Raw genomic sequence first — 21056 nt, 5'->3', positions numbered from 1 at the left:
CAGCAGTCTCCCGTGAGGCACCTTATCAAAGGCCTTTTGGAAGTCAAGATAGATAACATCCATTGGCTCTCCTTGGTCTAACCTATTTGTTATCTCTTCAAAGAACTCTAACAGGTTTGTCAGGCACGACCCCCCCTTACTAAATCCATGCTGACTTGTCCTAATCTGACCCTGCGCTTCCAAGAATTTAGACTTCCAACATTTTAGGTCGATAACCTTAGTCAGGAAAAGGCTAATGAATGCACGCACACAAATATTATGCCAGAAAGCCTGTTTGGTGTCAACAGCATGGAAGTCAAGCATCAACTCAACACAGGGTTAGGAGTCTGTCCTTTCAATCATGAAGCAGGTGATCATGTCCATAGCATATCCGCGGAGCCAGCAATGAAGCTCCGATGACTGATCAAACATAGAACATACAGTGGAGAAGGAGGCCATTCGGCCCATCGAGTCTGCACCAACCCACTTAAGCCCTCACTTCCACCCTATCCCCATAACCCAATAAACCCTCCGAACCTTTTTTGGTCATGTGGTAGTATGCATTAGGGGTCATGTGGGGCTGTGAAGCCATGATGTCATTGGCTGACAGATCCCGGGTCCTGGTTGGACATTGACCTCTAGCTCCGCCCTGAAGGCGGAGTATAAGTACCTGGAGTCCTCCCCCGCAGGCAGTCTACTACTGAACTGCGGGGGAACAGTCACGCTTAATAAAGCCTCATCAACTTCACTCTATTCGTCTCTCGGAGTCTTTGTGCGCTACAATTTATTAAGCGTGACTAAAGGACTATGGAGCTCATGATCATCCCGGAATGCCTGAGGATCAGCCCCCACGCAGTGAACGCGGCAGCAGCTTTCAAGCACTGGCAGACTTGTTTTGAGGCCTACCTCAGAACGGCCACCGGCCGGGTCACAGAAGACCAAAAACTACAGGTCCTGCACTCGAGGTTAAGCACGGAGATTTTCTCTCTCATCAAAGACGCAGAGGATTTCCAGACGGCGTTCGCAGCACTAAAAAGTCTCTATGTCCGCCCAGTAAACCAGATCTACGCTCGCTATCAACTCGCAACGAGACGGCAAAGTCCCGGAGAATCGATAGATGAATTCTACGCCGCGCTACTAATTTTGGGACGAGCCTGCAGCTGCCCGTCGGTGAACGCAAATGAACACACGGACATGTTAATGCGCGATGCTTTTGTGGCAGGTATGAACTCCTCCCAAATCCGCCAAAGACTTCTAGAAAAAGAGTCGCTAGGAATCTCAGAGGCACGGGCCCTAGCAGCCTCCCTAGACGTGGCCGCGTGAAATACCCGCGCCTATGGCCCCAACCGCGCGGCAGCCCATTGGGCTCCGTACGTACCCGTCGCGACAAACCCACCCCCCCCCGGACACCCCACAGGCTTGCGCGGTCCAAATGCAAAGTCGCACCGGGGGCGCCCGCTGCTATTTCTGCGGCCAGGCGAAACACCCCCGGCAGCGCTGCCCGGCCCGCGCAGCGATCTGTAAGAGCTGCGGGAAAAAGGGCCATTTCGCGGCTGTGTGCCGGTCACGCGAGGTCGCCGCTGTCCCGGGAGAACAGGGAGCCCTGCACGCCGTTTACGCTCCCCAACCCCCCCAGCGCCCCATGTACGACCCGCAGGTGCAGCCACTCTGGGTCCCGACCACCGCTCTCCCCGGAGAAGAGGGAGTTCTGCGCGTCTCTAACGCCCCCCAAACCCCCCCCCCGCGCCCCACGTTTGACCCGCCGGCGCTACCAATTTGGGTCCCGACCACCGCTGTCCCCAGAGAAGAGGGAGCCCCACGCGTTCCTAACGCTCCCCAACCCCCCCAGCGCCCCATGTGCGACCCGCAGACGCCACCATTTTTTGTCCCGGCCACCACGAGGGGAGGAAGGGCGCCGCCATCTTGGACCACCCCAGACCTGTACGACGCATGGGGGCGGCCATTTTGTCCACCCCCGCCGCCATGTTGTGACCCCCCAGCCATGTGCGATGCATGGGGGCAGCCATCTTGTTCACCCCCGACGCCAGCTTGGACGGCAACAACGGACCCCAGTGTCGATGGCTCCACGGGGTTCGAAGAAGACGCTCAACTACTACAACCACGTCTCGCTTCAATGACGCTGGACCAAGCTCGGCCCCGGACACTCCAGACGACGACGACAACGGTGCTGATAAACGGGCACGAGACACCATGCCTAGTCGACTCCGGGAGCACGGAGAGCTTTATCCACCCCGACACGGTAAGATGCTGTTCTTTGACCACCCATCCCAGCGCACAAAAGATTTCCCTAGCTGCAGGATCCCACTCCGTACAGATCAAAGGCTTCTGCATAGTTACCCTAACGGTGCAAGGGAGGGAGTTCAAAAACTACAGGCTCTACGTCCTTCCCCAACTCTGCGCCCCCACATTACTGGGATTAGACTTCCAGTGCAATCTACAGAGCCTAACCTTCAAATTCGGCGGCCCAATACCCCCACTCACTATCTGCGGCCTCGCAACCCTCAAGGTGCAACCCCCGTCCTTGTTTGCAAACCTCACCCCGGATTGCAAACCCGTCGCCACTAGGAGCAGACGGTACAGCGCCCAGGACCGGACCTTCATTCGGTCCGAAGTCCAGCGGCTACTAAAGGAAGGCATAATCCAGGCCAGCAATAGTCCCTGGAGAGCACAGGTGGTAGTAGTAAAGACAGGGGAGAAGCAAAGGATGGTCATAGACTATAGCCAGACCATCAACAGGTACACACAACTAGACGCGTACCCTCTCCCCCGCATATCCGACATGGTCAATCGGATTGCCCAATATAAAGTCTTCTCCACCGTGGACCTCAAGTCCTCCTACCATCAGCTCCCCATCCGCCCTAGTGACCGCAAGTACACAGCCTTCGAGGCAGACGGGCGATTATACCATTTCCTAAGGGTCCCATTTGGCGTCACAAACGGGGTCTCGGTCTTCCAACGAGAGATGGACCGAATGGTTGATCAACACGGGTTGCGGGCCACGTTCCCGTGTCTCGACAATGTAACCATCTGTGGCCACGATCAGCAGGACCACGACGCCAACCTCCAAAAATTCCTCCAGACCGCTAAAGCCTTGAACCTCACGTACAACGAGGACAAGTGCGTTTTTAGCACCAACCGGCTAGCCATCCTGGGCTACGTAGTGCGCAATGGGATAATAGGCCCCGACCCCGAACGTATGCGCGCCCTCATGGAATTTCCCCTCCCGCACTGCTCAAAAGCCCTAAAACGCTGCCTGGGGTTCTTTTCATATTACGCCCAGTGGGTCCCCCAGTACGCAGACAAGGCCCGCCCCCTAATACAGACCACGACCTTCCCTCTGTCGACAGAGGCTTGCCAGGCCTTCAGCCGCATCAAAGCGGATATCGGAAAGGCCACGATGCGCGCCATCGACTAGTCCCTCCCCTTCCAGGTCGAGAGCGACGCCTCCGATGTAGCTCTAGCGGCCACCCTTAACCAAGCAGGCAGACCCGTGGCCTTTTTCTCCCGAACCCTCCACGCCTCAGAAATCCGCCACTCCTCAGTGGAAAAGGAAGCCCAAGCCATAGTGGAAGCTGCGCGACATTGGAGGCATTACCTGGCCGGCAGGAGATTCACTCTCCTCACGGACCAACGGTCGGGAGCCTTCATGTTCGATAATGCACAGCGGGGCAAAATCAAAAACGACAAGATCTTAAGGTGGAGGATCGAGCTCTCCACCTTCAACTACGAGATCTTGTATCGTCCCGGAAAGCTGAACGAGCCGTCCGATGCCCTATCCCGCGGCACATGTGCCAACTCACAAATTAACCGCCTCCAAACCCTCCACGAGGACCTCTGCCACCCGGGGGTCACTCGGTTTTACCACTTTATCAAGTCCCGCAACCTCCCATACTCCTTAGAGGAGGTCCGTACAGTCACAAGGAACTGCCACATCTGCGCAGAGTGCAAACCGCATTTTTTCAGGCCGGATGGTGCGCACCTGATTAAGGCTTCCCGCCCCTTTGAACGCCTTAGTCTGGATTTCAAAGGACCCCTCCCCTCGACCGACCGCAACATATACTTCCTTAATGTGGTGGACGAGTATTCCCGCTTCCCATTCGTCATCCCCTGTTCTGACATGACCGCGGCCACAATCATTAAAGCCCTGAACACCATATTCACACTGTTCGGTTGCCCCGCATACGTCCACAGCGACAGGGGGTCCTCCTTCATGAGTGACGAGCTGCGCAAGTTCCTGCTCAGCAACGGGATATCCTCGAGCAGGACGACCAGCTACAACCCCCGGGGGAACGGGCAAGTAGAGAGGGAGAATGGCACAGTCTGGAAGACCGTCGTACTGGCCCTACGGTCCAGGGACCTCCCAGTTTCACGGTGGCAGGTGGTCCTTCCGGACGCCCTCCATTCCATCCGGTCACTACTGTGTACTAGCATTAACCAAACACCTCATGAGCGCCTCCTTGTCTTCCCCAGGAAGTCCTCCTCTGGAACGTCGCTGCCGACCTGGCTGGCGGCCCCAGGACCCACCTTGCTCCGAAAGCACGTGCGGGCGCACAAGTCGGACACGTTGGTCGAAAGGGTTCACCTCCTTCACGTGAACCCGCAGTACGCTTACGTGGAGTACCCCGACGGCCGACAGGACACGGTCTCCCTGCGAGATCTGGCGCCCGCCGGCAGCACACACACCCCCCCGAAAACCCCGCGACCGCCCCCTTCCCAGGAGGATCAGTCCTCCTGCCAGGCCCGACCAGGAATGAAGCCCAAGCTGAAACCGTAAGGCTCCCGGAGACAACAACACCGGAACAAGCACCACCACCACCACCGGGGCCGAGGCGATCGACACGGACGACCAGACCGCCCGACCGACTCGTGGCGTTGATCTAAAAGTACAATATGTGGACTTTTAACGAGAACATTTTGTCTTTTCCTGACGATTACTGTAAATAGTTTGAAACAAAAAAAACCTTGTACATACTGTAATAACATGCGAAAGTTTTCCTCCCAGGACCAGCCTTGTAAACCCTTACCACCATGCGAAGCATCACCCCGCCGGGTTCATTTTTAACAAGGGGTGAATGTGGTAGTATGCATTAGGGTTCATGATGGGCTGTGAAGCCATGATGTCATTGGCTGACAGATCCCGGGTCCTGGTTGGACGTTGAACCCTAGCTCCGCCCTGAAGGTGGAGTATAAGTACCTGGAGTCCTCCCCCACAGGCAGTCTACTACTGAACTGCGGGGGAACAGTCACACTTAATAAAGCCTCATCGACTTCACTCTATTCGTCTCTCGGAGTCTTTGTGCGCTACAGGTCACAAAGGGCAATTTATCATGGCCAATCCACCTAATCTGCACGTCTTCGGACAAATTGATGAAGCACTCTGCCGTTGGCTGTACTGAATGGTGTTAGCTCATTTATACCCACAATTACCGTTCTTAGCACGGACACAGGTTTGAAACGATTATAGAAAATTAAAATGGTTACAGAAATTGATTACCGATTTTTAAAAATGAGCAAAGGAGAAAAGAAAAATAATTTCAAAAACAGCTGCTTTGTCATTTTATCCCCAGCAAATGAATGATTCAATAATTTTTCTCTGCTCTGAGAAAATAACAGCCTCAACCATATCCTGCATTAGAATGCTTAATCATAGGATCAAATAGTTGGACAATCACTCGCACTGGCTGTTCCCATTGATTTCCAACTCTACTTCCACTGTCTGGTCAGGCTCCCAGTATTCAGTCAGGTCCCTTCAGCCTGTGCAAAGTGGAATTTACTCCTTCTCCCCCCTCAAAGGTCCATTTTTCTAAACTTTGTAATTACATTTCCATGATGGGGAGGTGGTGGGGTTGTGGTATTGTCGTTATACTAGTAATCCAGAAACACAGGGTTATACTCTGGAATCCCACATTCAAATCCCACGATGGCAGATGGTGAAATTTTGATTTAATAAAAAAGAAAATCTGGAATTAAAGTGCAAAGAAGACTATGAAGCCACCGCCGATTGTCACAAAAACCATCTGGTTCCTTCAGGAAAGGAAATCTGCCATCCTTATGCAGTCTGCCCTACATGTGACTCCAGACCCACACAGCGATGTGGTTGACTCTTAACTGCAACCCCCACCCCCTCCAACTCCACTGGAATGGCCTAGCAAGCCACTCAGTTCAAGGGCAATTAGGGGTAGGCAACATAATGCTGGCCCAGCCAGGGACGCCCATATCCCAATGAAAAATGTTTAAAAATGTTCCAAAGCTGAATTGGCAAAGCGTAAAATACTAAACTCCAATCTAGCATTTAGTCTTTATGAAAAACTCCGAACAGACTTCACTCGGTCTAGAAGTTGATAAGATCCAACATTGCTCCTCATGTTATCGTTGCATTGTAGGAGCTGTAGAGATCTCTGTATATCTAAATACATGATTGGTTAATGTGCAGTCAGTACAGTCAGGTGATCACTAGAGGGCAACATTAACAGGGAGTATATAAGCAAGCTCAAGCAGTTTTCCCGCTCTCTTTGTGTGTGTTGTAGCTAGAGGATAGAAGTATGACCAGAGTGGAGAGTATTATATTCATCGTTAATTTAATTCAATCTTAGTTAATTCAACTACTAGTCAAAGTATTAAAGAAAAGAATGCACAAGAATCTTATTTTGTTACTCAATAAATAATCAACTGGAAGACTTTGAGTGTTTATCATCAACGTTAAGTAATAATAATAATAATCGCTTCTTGTCACAAGTAGGCTTCAATGAAGTTACTGTGAAAAGCCCCGAGTATAACTCGGCATGACAAATGAGTAGCATATATATTACTCCCAAGTAATATAACAGGAGCTACAGAAGCTCTGGGGAACGGACATGTTGCGGACATTTTTGTGCATTTCTCCAATCAAATTCACGACAGGAACCAGTGCTCTTGAATCTCCCACTAACTATCTCCTCTTTGACGGAGGTGAATATCATCCTGGATATTTCCAGTACTTTTTTTCTTTGCTTTTATATCTGAATACAGCAGGTTTTCACCCTCACTCTTTCACCACCAGTCTGAACTATTCATTTCTCATTGAGGAGAACAAAAGAATGAACCCTGTTTGATTGTTGCAAATTGAGCCTCTTACAAGCCGACATCTGCCTTCACTACTTCTGGCAAATAAATGTAACTGTTTGGAGTGATGTGAGCATGCAGATTATTCATGAAAAACCTGCGGCTGGATTCTCCGATCTCCGACATCGAAATCACCTTCGGCGATCGGCTGGAGATTCCCCGTTTAGGCCGGAATCGGGGGCGGTGCCGTTTTTACGATGCTCCGCCCCCTCAAAAGCGGCATATTCGGGGAGTACGCCGCATGTCGTATGGACAGCCTCAGGGTGTCATCTGAGGCCCTCCCCCGATGCTCCGCCCCGATGGACCGAGTCCCTGACGGCGTGGGACACATGTGCTCACACCGTTCCGGGACCTCGTATGGCGGCTGTGGACTGAGTCCAGCGCGGCCACAATCGGGGTGGGGGGGTAAGCCACTCCGCTGGCAGGGGAGGCTTCCGAGGGGTCTGGGGGACTGGTGAGGGTGGTCCAGGGGTGGCGAGGCTGGCTACAGGGGGGCAGTTTTTGACAGGCCGGGTCTACACGTGGACGGCAGCATGCTTTACAGTGCAGCCACCGCAGGCCGCCGCTGTGCGCATGCGCGGCCATGGTCCCGACCATTCTGCGTCTGTATCCGCAGCGGGGGCTTTACACTGCACGGCTGCCAGCCCTCCACCAGACGGAGGATCGTGCGGGGGCGGCGGCGACTTTTTGGTCGGAAGACCAAACGGATCCTGCGGACATGGCTGCAGAACCGGAGAATCCAGCCCCTGCTTTCCTATTTGGGATAGAAGTAAAGTAAATCACAGTATTTTAACTGTCGCAGAATTGTTTATTGTTTCATTCCTCAGTTTGTGATCATTTTCATGTCTCTTTAGTTCTGTTAATATCAAAAATCAGAATCAAATTCAAAACATTTACCTGGCCTGAATTTTGCACACATCCGTGCGCTCGATTGAAGGATCTGGAAGCGACTGCGGTTTCTGCTATTGGCTGCGATCGCACTGAACACACAGGTTCATGCCGGTTGGCCAATTAATAGTTAGTGGCATTCAGATAGACTCAGTGCTGCCAGGGAGGAGGAGGGGTTGGGGGTTGGCGCAGGTGCTTGCAAGGCATCTGGTCCAATGGGATCTTTAAATCGAGCCGGAGCAGCTCCCTGAAGGCTGACCGGGGTTAGTGAGGAGCATCAGGGACCAGTCCGGGAGAGAATCTAAAATTTGGCAGCGGTTGTGGCCTCACCAGCCACCGGGCATGAGAGGAATGCCAATGGACACTCTGCCCCTTGCTTCTTGGGGCAGCACAGTAGCACAGTCATTAGCACTGTTGCTTCATAGCTCCAGGGTCATGGGTTTGATTCCTGGCTTGGGCCACTGTGCAGAGTTTGCATGTTCTCCCCGTGTGTGCGTGGGCTTCCTCCGGGTGCTCCGGTTTCCTCCCACAGTCCAAAGATGTGCAGGGTAGGTGGATAGGTGGATAAATCGCCCTTCATGTCCAAAAACATTGGGTGGGGTTCTGGGTTACGGGGATGGGGTGGAGGTGTGGGCTTGAGTAGTGGTACTCTCTGGTGATATCTTGAAGGTTGGCCATTCTTTATGTGGTTTATATGCCTGTGTAAGCCAAGGATGGATGGTCTGCCCGCTAGCCTTGGATGCAAAGAAGACTGAGGTGTTACACTGAAATGAAAAAGGTTGGCAGGAAGACAATGTTTTCATTGCAGGCCGAACAATGGGCTACCTTCAAATCAGAAATGGTCCAGACAAAGTCAAGGTATATTTCCTTGAATGAGAAAGTTAGGGCAAACACACCCAGACCTCCCTGCATGAAAAAAAGAGATGAAATTAAGATAAGGAAGAAAAAATGTGCTTATGACAGGTGTCAGGTAGAAAATATATTTGAGAATCAAGAGGAATGGGGAAAGTTTAGAGGGAGGTGGAAGAGCACATTAGAAAAGTGAAGAGGGATTATGAGAAAAGACTGGCAGCCAAGATAGAGAGGAATCCCAAAGTCTTCCATCATCATATAAGTAGTGAAAGGTAAAAGAAGGAGTAGGGCTGATTAGGGACCTAAAAATAATTTACACATGGAGGCTGGGAGCATGGCTGAGGTATTGAATGAAGACTTTGCATCCACCTTTACCAAAGATGCAGATGCTACCCAGGATATGGTGACAGACAACGAAAGTTTGTCCCAAGAATGGTTCAAAATTGATAAGGGGGAAGAATTTAATATATTGTCGAGATTGAAAGTTGCCAAGGCACTGGGACCAGATGAGATGCATCCAAGGATTTTGAAAGAAGTGGGAATGTAAATTTCAGGGGCCCTGGCCATAACCTTCCAGCCTTCTCTAGGGGCGGCACGGTAGCTCAGAGGTTAGCACTGTTGCTTCACAGCGCCAGGGTCCCAGGTTCGATTCCCAGCTTGGGTCACTGTCTGTGCAGAGTCTGCACATTCTCCCCGTATCTGCGTGGGTTTCCTTCGGGTGCTCCGGTTTCCTCCAACAAGTCCCGAAAGACATGCTGTGAGGTGAATTGAACATTGTGAATTCTCCCTCTGTGTACCCGAATAGGCGCCGTGGTGTGGGGACTAGGGTTTTTTCACAGGAACCTCATTGCAGTATTAATGTAAGCCTTCTTGTGACACTAATAAAGATTATTTTAAAAATTCAGGGGAGGAGCCGGAGGATTGGAAAATTGCAAATATTGCACCATTGTTCAAAAAAGATTGGAAGGATAGCCCTAGAAATTACAGGCCAGCCAGTTTAACATCAGTGATGGGCAAGCTTCGATAAACAATTATTTGGGATAGAATTAGTAGTCACATGAAAAGAATGCGGGCTGACGTGGAAAAGCCAGCTTGGATTTCGAAAGAGGAAATTATTGAACTAACTTTCTGGAATTTTTTGAGGTGGTCACAGACAAGATCGATGAGGGTAATGTTGTTGATGTGGTATCGATGGACTTTCAGAAGTCATTCGAGATAGTGCCACACAACAGGATTTTGAGAAAAGTTATAGCTTGTGGAATAAAAGGGACAATAGTAACATGGATATATAATTGGCTTAATAATGGGAAGCAGAGAGTAATGGTAAATTGATCTTTTTAATGCTGGAGGAAGGTTAGTAGTGATGTTGCCCAGGATTGGGATCCTTGATTTGCCTGATAGATATTAATGATCCCAGATCTTGGTGTGCAGCGGACAATTTTAAAGTTTTGCGGATGATGCAAAATTTGGAAATATAGTGAACCGTGAAGAGGATGGTGTAAAACTTCAAAAGGACGTAGACAAGTTGGTGGAGTGGGCAGATAGGTGGCAGATGAAGTTCAATGTGGAGAAGTGTGAGGTGATACATTTTTGTAGGAAGAACATGGAGTGACAATATAAAATAAGTGGTAAATTTCTTAAAGGGACCTGGGTGTATATGTGCTTAGGTCATTGAAGCTGACAGGACAGCTGGAGAGTGCAGCACATAATATTCTGGATTTCATTAGTAGGGGCATAGAGTACAAGAGCAAGGCGGTTATGTTGAACTTATACAAGACACTAGTTAGACCTCAGCTGGCATATTGTGCACAGTTCTGGGCGCCACACTATAGGAAGGATGTGAACGCATTGGAGTGAGCGCAGAAGAGGGTTACAAGAATAATTCCAGGGATGAGAAACTTCAGTAATGAGGATAGGTTGGAGAGGTTGGGACTTCTTCCTTGGAGAGAAGAAGACTAAGATTTGATAGAGATGCTCAAAATCATGAAGGGGCTGGACAGCGTAGATAGGGAGAAATTGTTCCCGCTTAAAAAAGGATCAAGAACGAGAGGGCACGGATTTAAAATGATTTTCAAAAGAAGCAAACGTGAGCGAGTGGTTCAGTTCTGGAATGCACTGCCTGGAAGTGTGGTGGAGGCAGGTTTAATTGACCTCAGGAGACCATTGCCAGTGTGAGAGATGGATGAGGCACCTAGTCTCTCTGCTCGGTGCCTGTGTATCAAAAGCAGTAAGGTCCATGCCAACCTTGCGTTAGCTAAGGAACTGCTTGCTGTCTCAGTGGGCTCCTCTCAGGGTGCTCTGGACAATGGCAGCAGCTCCTCTGCCCCTCTGCCAGTGACTGTGGCATCTATATAAGCCCACAGCAACTGAGGAGTGCCCAGCCATTGTCATAATATCCACTCATGTACATAATGAGATGCAGACAGGCAGTGATTGATACATAGGATGACCAGTAAGCATACAACACAGCATAGCCAATCACCAGACAGGCCACAACCACTATAAAGCCAGAGGGCATTAGGTTTCCCGCTCTCTCAGGACCCAGCCACTGAGACAGTCAGAGTCCACGAGCTAGCAAGCACAAACACCATGCGATAGCTAGTAAGTCTGGTCAGGCTACTACAAGGTCACTAGTCAGATCAGTATAGTGTCGACGCACAGCTGAATATGGACAGCAGTTCATCTAGTTGAATAAAACAGTGTTGGATCTTACCCTGCGTTAGACGTCTCTTTCTAACTTCCCTGCATCGAGTGCAGTCCACATCGAACCAACCTGCCTGACACATCAGCCATGGTGCTGGACACACCATCCCCGGCGGCGCCCACCCATGCACCGCCGGCCAGAAGATGGCTGCCATGACTGCCAGGACAGCAGAGTCATCAGGCTGCCTCCAACGCTGCTGCCAGTGTGGGGTGGGCACCGAGACGCAGCACCCACAAATTGATGTTGAAGGCATCGTGAGCCCAAGAAAGGTTTTCACAGGTGAGATTCTTCCATTTCATCAGTGTTCTGTATTATTTTTTGTGTGACTGTGAACACAGGATTATATCATGTTCCTTTTTTGTTCCTCGCAAAAGGAGATAAATATTGATTTTGGTTCAATGGTCTGAGCATCCTTCATGTTTTTCATAGATGCAGGGCACGACAGTAAATTATGACAGACAGCAAGGACCGCAAACTTTATTACAGCGATTGTGATTTGACAATCGTAGGATTGCCTCATCAGAAATGTTTGGCGAGGAGACAGCGTCCTTGACATGGGATCAAAGCTGTGCCTTGACAGCCTAGCCGAAAATCAATGCCTCCATGGCGTCCTGTCTCCATGTCCTCAGCTTGTGCCTCCCCGGGCTCCTCATCACGTTCATCACTTGAGTCATCCTCCGAGGCCCGTCAAATTGCCTCACTATCTTCATCCTTCTGTGGGTCCCCACTGTGACAGAGCCAGATTTTACAGAGCACAGCAGAGAACAACTATAAGCATGCGCTCTGGAGCATATTGTAGTGCTCCCCCTGATTGGTCCAAGCATCTGAACCTCATCTTCAGCAGCCCAATGGTCCTCTCAGCCACCAGCCTTGTGGAGGCATGACTCCCATTCTACCTGCCCTCTGCCCCTGGCCTTGGGTTCTGGCATGGCGTCATGAGCCTTCTTGTCAAGGGATAGCTTTTGTCACCCAGGCGCCATCCATACAACCAAGCTGGCGCGACAAACATCCTTGGCAGCTGGGAGTGCTGCAGGATGTGGGCATCATGGGGACTGCCAGGGTACCAGGCACAGTCTTGCAGAATCTGTGTTTGGCGATTACAAACTAACTGCACATTCATAGAGTCGAAACCCTTTCTCTTCACAAAAGCATCCAGCTCACACAATTGGCACCTTAATGGCCACATGAGCACAATTGATGGCACCCTGGATGTGAGAGAACTCAGCAATTGCTGCAAATTCACTGGCTCACTCCACCTGGCTGGCTTCATCCGTTTGGAAATGAATGAAGTTACTGACCCACCTGAAGTGAACACTTGTCGGCAGCAGATTCAGACACACCACGCAGATTTATTCCTAACCCGTGGAAAGAACCAGAGGCAAAAATGTTGAGGATTACTGTGACTTTCAGAGGCACTAGCATAGGGTGGCCAGTTGGAGGCGGTCTCCAGCTCAGTCATCTAGTACATGGAGGTTGCAGAGCCTCTTTCAACAGAGGACCTCAGACATGTTGAGGTCGCTAGAGTGTTGCCCTTACATTCTGGCTGCATGATAGTGGTCTTTTCTGTGGTCCCTGTCATAATATGCACCCATGCACATCATGAGGTAAAAACAGGCAGTGACAGATACCCAGGTTAGCCAATCAACATACAGGAAAGAACACAACCAATCACCAGACAGAACACCAGAAGGGGGGCTTCCAACTATAAAACACACGAGTCATCAGGACTCCGCCTCTTTCCACTGGTGACAACTGTAGTGACAGTCAGGGTGTATATATCAGTCAGCACCTTCTACACATGGATCAGAGCTAGCCTGGTCTAGTGAGTTAGAGTTAGTACACTTAGAGTAGTAGAGTGTCAACCCACAGCCAGCTGTGTGCACAGAAGTTCAATAACGACCAGCAAGTGCCTTTCAGCGGCATGGAGAAGATCCAGGCCCCTCCACAGCTCCGGATCTCCGGAAATCTCGGCACCAACTGGTGGGTCTTCAAGCAGAAATTCTGTCTCTACATCGAGGCTTCGGGCCTCGAGGATGCGTCCGATGCCAGAACAATCGCGCTGCTCCTATCGACTGCGGGGGACCAGGCCATCCAAATCTTTTATACGCTCACTTTTGCCGACGGCGAGGACAAGACCAAGTTCCAGACCGTTAGCCAAATTCGACAGTCACTGTGAAGTCGAAACGAACGAGAACTTTGAGCGCTATGTCTTCCAGCAACGCCTTCAGGGTAAGGATGAGCCTTTCCAATCCTTTCTCACTCATCTCCGCATATTAGCGCAATCCTGCAACTACGGTGACACCGCTGATTCGCTCATCAGGGATCAGATCGTGTTTGGGGTCCACTCCGACGCCCTGCGGGAGCAGCTCCTAAAAATAAAAAACGTGACCCTGCCAGTAGCCATCGAGACATGCAAAGTGCGTGAACAGGTGAAAAGTCGCTACTCCCATCTTAAATCGGCAGAACAGGACCAACTTGCCTCCCAAGAGGCAAAGAGTGTACAGACCATCGCCCGAATGCGGCGCCTTAGCATTGATGAAGGCGGCCATTTTGCACGCTTTTCCCTTGGTCCCACGCATGCACACCATGGACAGGAGAACCAAACGGCCGAAGACCACACAGCGCGGGTGCGAGCGGCGGCTGACCGCACTGCGCATGTGCGACGATGCACGGAGCATTACGACGTCAACGTCATGAAATGCCCGAAATGCGGCACTGCCCACTTAAAGTGGCCTGTTAAGGTGCCGTCGTCCCCACCTCCATCTCTCAGGCGGTCGACAAGGATCCAACGCCAGCCCCGGAGGTTGGACTTATAAATATTTCCTTTGTACATATTGTTCTGTATCTGCACGCTAGACACCTTACATGTACATATGCATTCACTCGCCATTTGCTGTAAATAGTTATATCTGTAAATATGTCGTATATGCTCTAAGCAACCGACAATTTTTTTTTTAAAAGGGAGGATGTCATAATATGCACCCATGCACATCCTGAGGTAAAAACAGGCAGTGACAGACACCCAGGTTAGCCAATCAACATACAGGAAAGAACACAACCAATCGCCAGACAGAACACCAGAGGGGGGCTTCCAGCTATAAAACACACAAGGCATCAGCACTTTGCCTCTTTCCACTGGTGACAACTGTAGTGACAGTCAGGGTGTATATATCAGTCAGCACCTTCTACACATGGATCAGAGCTAGCCTGGTATAGTGAATTAGAGTTAGTACACTTAGAGTAGTAGAGTGTCAACCCACAGCCAGCTGTGTGCATTGTTACAGAAGTTCAGTAAATCGTATTGAACCAACGCCTATGTTTGGTGTATGCTTTACCATTCATCTGCATCCTGTTGCAGTCTGTGTTACCCCAGGGTGAATAACACGACAGTCCCTTCTATCTTGAATACCCTGCTGGCCCTGCACCACCTGTGCCTGCACCTTTCCTCCCGTAGGCCGCTCCCTTGGACACTGCCTGCAGACCCCTGACCTACACTCGCCTCTGTCCCTCTCTTCTTCTTCAGAGGAAGTAGCACCAGGGGGGTATACAATCCGTATTAACAGAGATGCAGAAGGTGCTGTCTCATGCACTGGGCAGAAATCCTCCAAGAAAGTTTGAAGAACAAATACGTCCTCAAAGAAAGCCAGCAGTGCCAAACGTCCAATGAGAAGAATGAGCTAAAAAATATCATGACAACACCTCCATAAATCTCTCTCTTAAACACACAACTACTCACCTTGCTGATGCTCTGGTACCTTTCTATCCCGCCCTGGAATGGGAAAACCATCAAAACATGATGACCCTTGTCCATTTTGCTCATGCGCCGACCGCACAATTGCACAGGCAATGTATACTTCCACACAATTGGTTTGTTGATGCGCTTAATTGCCTGCTCAATTGCCAGCAGGCGTGCTTCTGACACCTACACATGCCCACAGGCTGAAACATTGCACAATAGCACAATGATGCAGCCCGACATGTCCCCAAGTGACTTCACGCACGTCCGGGTTCAGTGCACACCCGCAGCATCAACGTAAAATTCTGGCCCATATTTCCAAGAGCCACGTTGAGGATTCCATTGTCGGAGATGCTCATCTGCTTGAACACAGATACCACTGAGTTGTGAGCACATTACATTCATCCAGGTATAGCCATGGCAAAGTCCAGCTGAATGCCAAAAAAAAATAATTGCACAGACAGGAGACAATGTCACAGCCTCAGTTTTCGATTCGAAGAGTCAGAGATCAGGGAGTTTTAGAAAAGACTGCTAAGACGCATCAAAAACCTTGACAGGGCGATAGTTATAGATGAAGGTTAAGATGATCGTTGTTAATAGTTCAAAAGCCATTGTCAAATTACTGTAGGGAAGCGGCAGGTCCAAGCTACTTCGCTTGACGATGCCAAGCTGTGGCTTACTGAGGGTACCAGTGAGTATAATGACTGAGCTGGGGGCGATATCAGTACCTACCATCTGTCCGAATCCATGAGCTATCAAGCCATTGCCAGGTTTAGACCCATTTATCTGTAAAGACAGGATATAAATGAAATGCACTTTGACTTCAAGGGACCACTTCATTTTATGTACTTTAAGAGTATAAATTTCTTTAGTTTGTCCCTTTACAATTTTGTGTTATTAGAACTGGCGAATTGTTGGGAAAACATTGCAGCACAGTCTCTTCACAAACATGCACGTAGTTAAGACTATGTTTCTTACCACAGTAAGGTTTGCCTCTTATTGTGATTTCTGTGGTTTGCTAGTTCTGCTAATTGCTCCTTTCTCTTTTATGAAGTGGTGGTGTTAAATTATGCATAAGGGCCTCAGACAATATCCAGAGCCTCACAGTATGTTACACAAACAGCAGAAAACAAATGCGGCTAACGGTGTCAGGCTGGCAGAAGTACAGCCGGCAGCTGGCATTCCCAGACACTCTTCTTAAAATTGGATGTAACATTAGGGGAGCTGAAATTTTTTAACTGAATTCGTGACGAAATATTAGGATACGGTCCCCAGTGATTTTTCAGGAAAGCTTTATTTCTTCCATTATGGGTAGTGCCTCCGTCACGTTCTGGAACCAGACTCAGCTCATTTTGTAGGGGTGATTTTATTTGTTTTTTAGAATGGTAACTCAGGCATTGTGTTATAGTCACCGTAGATGGCTTTCTTAAAAAATTGAAAAAATGGTTTGGATTTTAATTTGCAGACCAGCTGGGACCAAGGGAGTTCATGGGATGGTGAGAAATAGTGATATTGCTGTGGAAACCCGGAGTAAAGTGCAGCACATCTGGCTTTTTAACTTAGCAAACTCATTATCATTTCACTTTTGAGTTTCCCGTCTATGGCTGCAGACATGATGATGAACCTCGTTGTTTTATTACCTGTATGGCAGGTAACATGTGCTACTCAATTCAGTTACAGCAAAGGCTTTCGGAAGAAGGCTCGAAGTCGTCCAGAATTTTTACATAAAGTTTATTGAGCAACACAACTTAAATAACTGATTGAGCTCTTACTTTAAGAACTGTGCTAGTAGAAAAGTTACAACTTTTCTATACACTACCATTAGGCCTGACCACACCAGCAGCCCTGAGCTAAATCTCTGCTTTTGTTCTCCTCACAGTCTCCTCAGCCAAAGAGACCTTGAGGGCTGCTTGCTTCCCCCTTTATACCCGCCAGTGCTGCCCCCTAGTGGTCTTTCCATTTCCCATCAGCCCCTTCTGTACATACCCATGTAAAGATCACTACATCCCCCTTTTTCACTATTTATTTTAGTTGCAGAGCTGTAACTACAATGGAACAACCACAATTAATTTTAAGCACACAAACAGAACAGGGAGCAATAATTGTATCAGTCCCATGTTCACAAATTCAGACGGTTGGCTACACGTCTGATTCGGGTAGACCTCCTGAGTGGGCATGGAGACCCTGAGGTTTTTTACGTCCAGCTGGGCACCAGCTGCTGGTGTCCCGTGATGTCGCATGATAGCGTCCTGATGATCCAATGTCGGAAATACAGGTTGATGAGGTGTAACCTTCAACAGGTCTCGTTGATTGCGTCGAAATAGCATACCATCATCAGACTTCACAACGTACGATCGTGGCGATACTTGTTGGAGCACCGTTGCCATGTTAGACCATCCTCCACCAGGGTGTCGCAGTCTAACCATGCCGTTGATCGCTAACAGATGCACCACTTTCGCATGTAAGTCATAGTGCTGCTTTTGTATGTGATGTTGGTGACACAACTTGTCCAGCACTTGCGAGTGATCTGGATTGGTGAAGTGTAACACTGGTAGTGTTGTCGTCACATCTCGATTGAAGAGCATTTGAGCCAGTGACAGCCCTGAGCTCAATGGTGATGAACGATATGATAATAGAGCCAAGTGTATGTCGGAATAGAGTCAATAGCCTTGCTGAGCAATTGCTTAATAATGTGTACACCTTTCTCCCCCCTGCCGTTCGATTGAGGAAAGTGTGGACTCGATGTCACGTGCCTGAAGTTATATTTTTTTGAGAATTCCATCCACTCCCTGCTTGCAAAGCAAGGACCATTGTCGAACATGACCGTTTGTGGAATGCCATGCCTCGAGAAGGTTTCCTTGCAGGCTTTGATAACTGACGCTGATGTGAGATCCGGGAGTTTCATTACTTCTGGAAAGTTGGAGTAATAATCGATGAGAAGAACATAGTGTCGACCCATGGAATGAAACAAGTCAATACCAACTTTGTCCCACGGTGACGTAGTCATCTCATGTTGTTGGAGTGGGTCCTTGTATTGTGTCGGCCGATGTTTTCGACCCGTGTCACATGTGAGCACCATGTTTGTTACGTTCTTGTTTATCCCAGGCAAGTACACGGATTGCCGTGCTCTTCTTTGCACCTCATGAATCCTGCGGAGCATGTCTGCCCGGAGTGCCAGTGGAATGACGATTCTGTCATTTCGCAGTACGATGCCATCCACCACGGACAGTTCAGTTTTGACGTTTTGGAACTGTGGGCACCGCCCTCTTGGCCAGCCATGCTGAAGGTTGTGCATGACCTAGAGCAGGGTCTTCTCGTGTTGCCTGACGAATTTGCTGCAGCCTCTCGTCCGTTGCCGGGAGTGTCTCTCTGCACAACTGTGCATGAGCTTCTACATCGTTAATGGATGACGGAGATGTACTGTTAGCATCAATGGCTCGAAACAAGGTGTCAGCGATTATTAGGTCCTTCCCTGGAGTGTAGACCAGCGTGAAGTCGTACCTCCTCAACTTCATCATCATGCGTTGTAGGCGCGCCGTCATGTCATTCAGATTTTTGTTGATAATGTTGACCAGTGGCCTATGATCAGTCTCCACTAGAAATGTGGGAAGGCCATACACATAGTGGTGGAATTTTGTTATACCCGTGATCAATCCCAGGCACTCCTTCTCTATCTGTGCATACCTGCACTCTGTGGCTGTCATCGTTCTAGAAGCGTGAGCCACTGGGACCCAGTGCGACTGGTCATTCTGTTGAAGTAGCACCGCACCAATTCCATGTTGACTGGCATCGGTGGAGATCTTTGTGGGTTTTGTCGGGTCGAAGAATGCCAGCGTTGGAGCTGCCATCAATTAGTGCTTCAGATCCACCCACTCGTCTTGGTGGCGTGGAGTCCAGTCAAACTCCGTGTCCTTCCTTATCACATTTTGTAATGCTGTTGTCCGTGTGAACTTGCCGAGGAAGTTGATGAATCCAAGAAAACTTAGCACCGCTTTCTTGTCACGTGGCCGCTGCATGTTCTGAATTGCCGCGATCTTCTCAGTGTCCGGCTTCACCCAATGCTCTGATATCGTGTCACCCAGGAAGGTCAGAGATGAACGTGCGAAGGTGCCCTTGGATTGGTTTAGCTTCGGCCCAAATTGGTGGATTCTTTTGAAGACTTGCTTTAACTGAGCAATGTGGTCTTCCTCTGTCGTTGACCATATTATGATGTCATCAACATATACTCGGACACCGTCAATGCCCTCTGTCATCTGCTCCATAATTCTGTGAAATATATGCAGAGATAATCCCGAAAGGCGTACGATTATAGCAGTATCGTCCAAACGATGTGTTGAAGGTACACAACAGTCGGCTGGAATGATCGAGCTGCATCTGCCAGAAGCCTTGTGAGGCATCAAGTTTGGTGAATATGCGAGCCTTCACCATTTCACTCGTTATCTCCTCTCACCTAGGGATGGTGTAGTGTTCCCTGCGAATATTTTTGTTCAAATCTTTAGGATCTAAACAGATTCTGAGTTCACCGGATGGCTTCTTGACACACACCAACGAGCTGACCCAGTTAGTCGGCTGTGTGACCAAATTAGGGTTAGGGTTAGGGTTAGGGTTAACCCTAACCCTAACCTAACCCTGTGATATGATGCCTTGAGATTGGGAGGCGTTGGAGTTCTGCTTTTAGCCTGTCCCGCAACGGAGCTGGTCCCCTCCTTGGTGCATGAATGACCGGTGTTGTATCGTCTTTGAGCAGGATTTTGTACTTCTGGGTAACGTGCCCATGCTACAAAAGACGTCAGGATACTTACTGAGAAGCAGCTGGATGGCATCAGCCAGTCGTGATGAATCAATCGTGTTCATGAAAATCCTCTGTATCAGCCGCAAATCCGTGCAGACTTGAGCACCTAACAGCGACGTTCATTTGTCGTCCACGATCTCAAAGCATAGTCCGTTCGTGACTTTCTTATTGATTACTTGTAGGTGGCATGATCCCCTTGAGGTGATCTGGTTGCCATTGTAGTCTGTTAACTTGCATGCAGCAGGTATCATCTCGTGTGTCCCTGGGATGGATGCGAGATCTTTGCTTGTCATCAAGTTCGCGGATGCTCCCGTGTCAAGCTTGAACGTAATTGGGGAGTTGTTCACTTGCGCCATGGCACTCCATTCGCTTGTGGAGTCAATGGTATGCATGTATGGATGCTGTGTGGTCAGCTCATGCGGTTCCTCTGTGGCATTTATGATTCCAATGCCGTATGTGTTCTCCCAGGAGTGGAAATCTTTGTGGTCGGAAACATTTTCTTCGAGTGTCTGAGTGTCTATTGCATCGACTGTGTGAACCTTGAAGTTTCCAGGTCTTTGCGTTGGAGAGTAATATTGTGCTGTGGACTGACACTGGGAGGCAAAATGATTCATTTTGGAGCACATTAGACATCTTTTCCCTAATGCAGGACATTTCCCTTTTAAGTGGGCGTTGCCACAACGGTAACACGTCATGACGTTCGTGACGTCACGTGTCAGTAGCGATCGCCCATGCGCGACTTGCTCTTCAGGCTGGGTTCGGAACTTTGCATACTGCGCATGCGTAAACATGCTGGAATGGGCGCCGGTGGCCGGAAAAGAATGCCTGTGATTAGAGGCTACCATTTTAATGTCTTCCACCTCGTGAAGGATTTTCTCCACGTTTTTCTTTCTAGAAACTCTAGGTACTGCTGTTTTTTCTGTTCTTGCTGTAAGCATTTGGCTATGGTAGTTTTTAAAGTTAAATCATTTTGCTGCATTAAT

Source organism: Scyliorhinus torazame, chromosome 15, assembly GCF_047496885.1.
Source record: "Scyliorhinus torazame isolate Kashiwa2021f chromosome 15, sScyTor2.1, whole genome shotgun sequence".
In the NCBI taxonomy this organism is placed as follows: domain Eukaryota; kingdom Metazoa; phylum Chordata; class Chondrichthyes; order Carcharhiniformes; family Scyliorhinidae; genus Scyliorhinus; species Scyliorhinus torazame.
Note: the sequence above shows the minus strand (reverse complement) of the source record.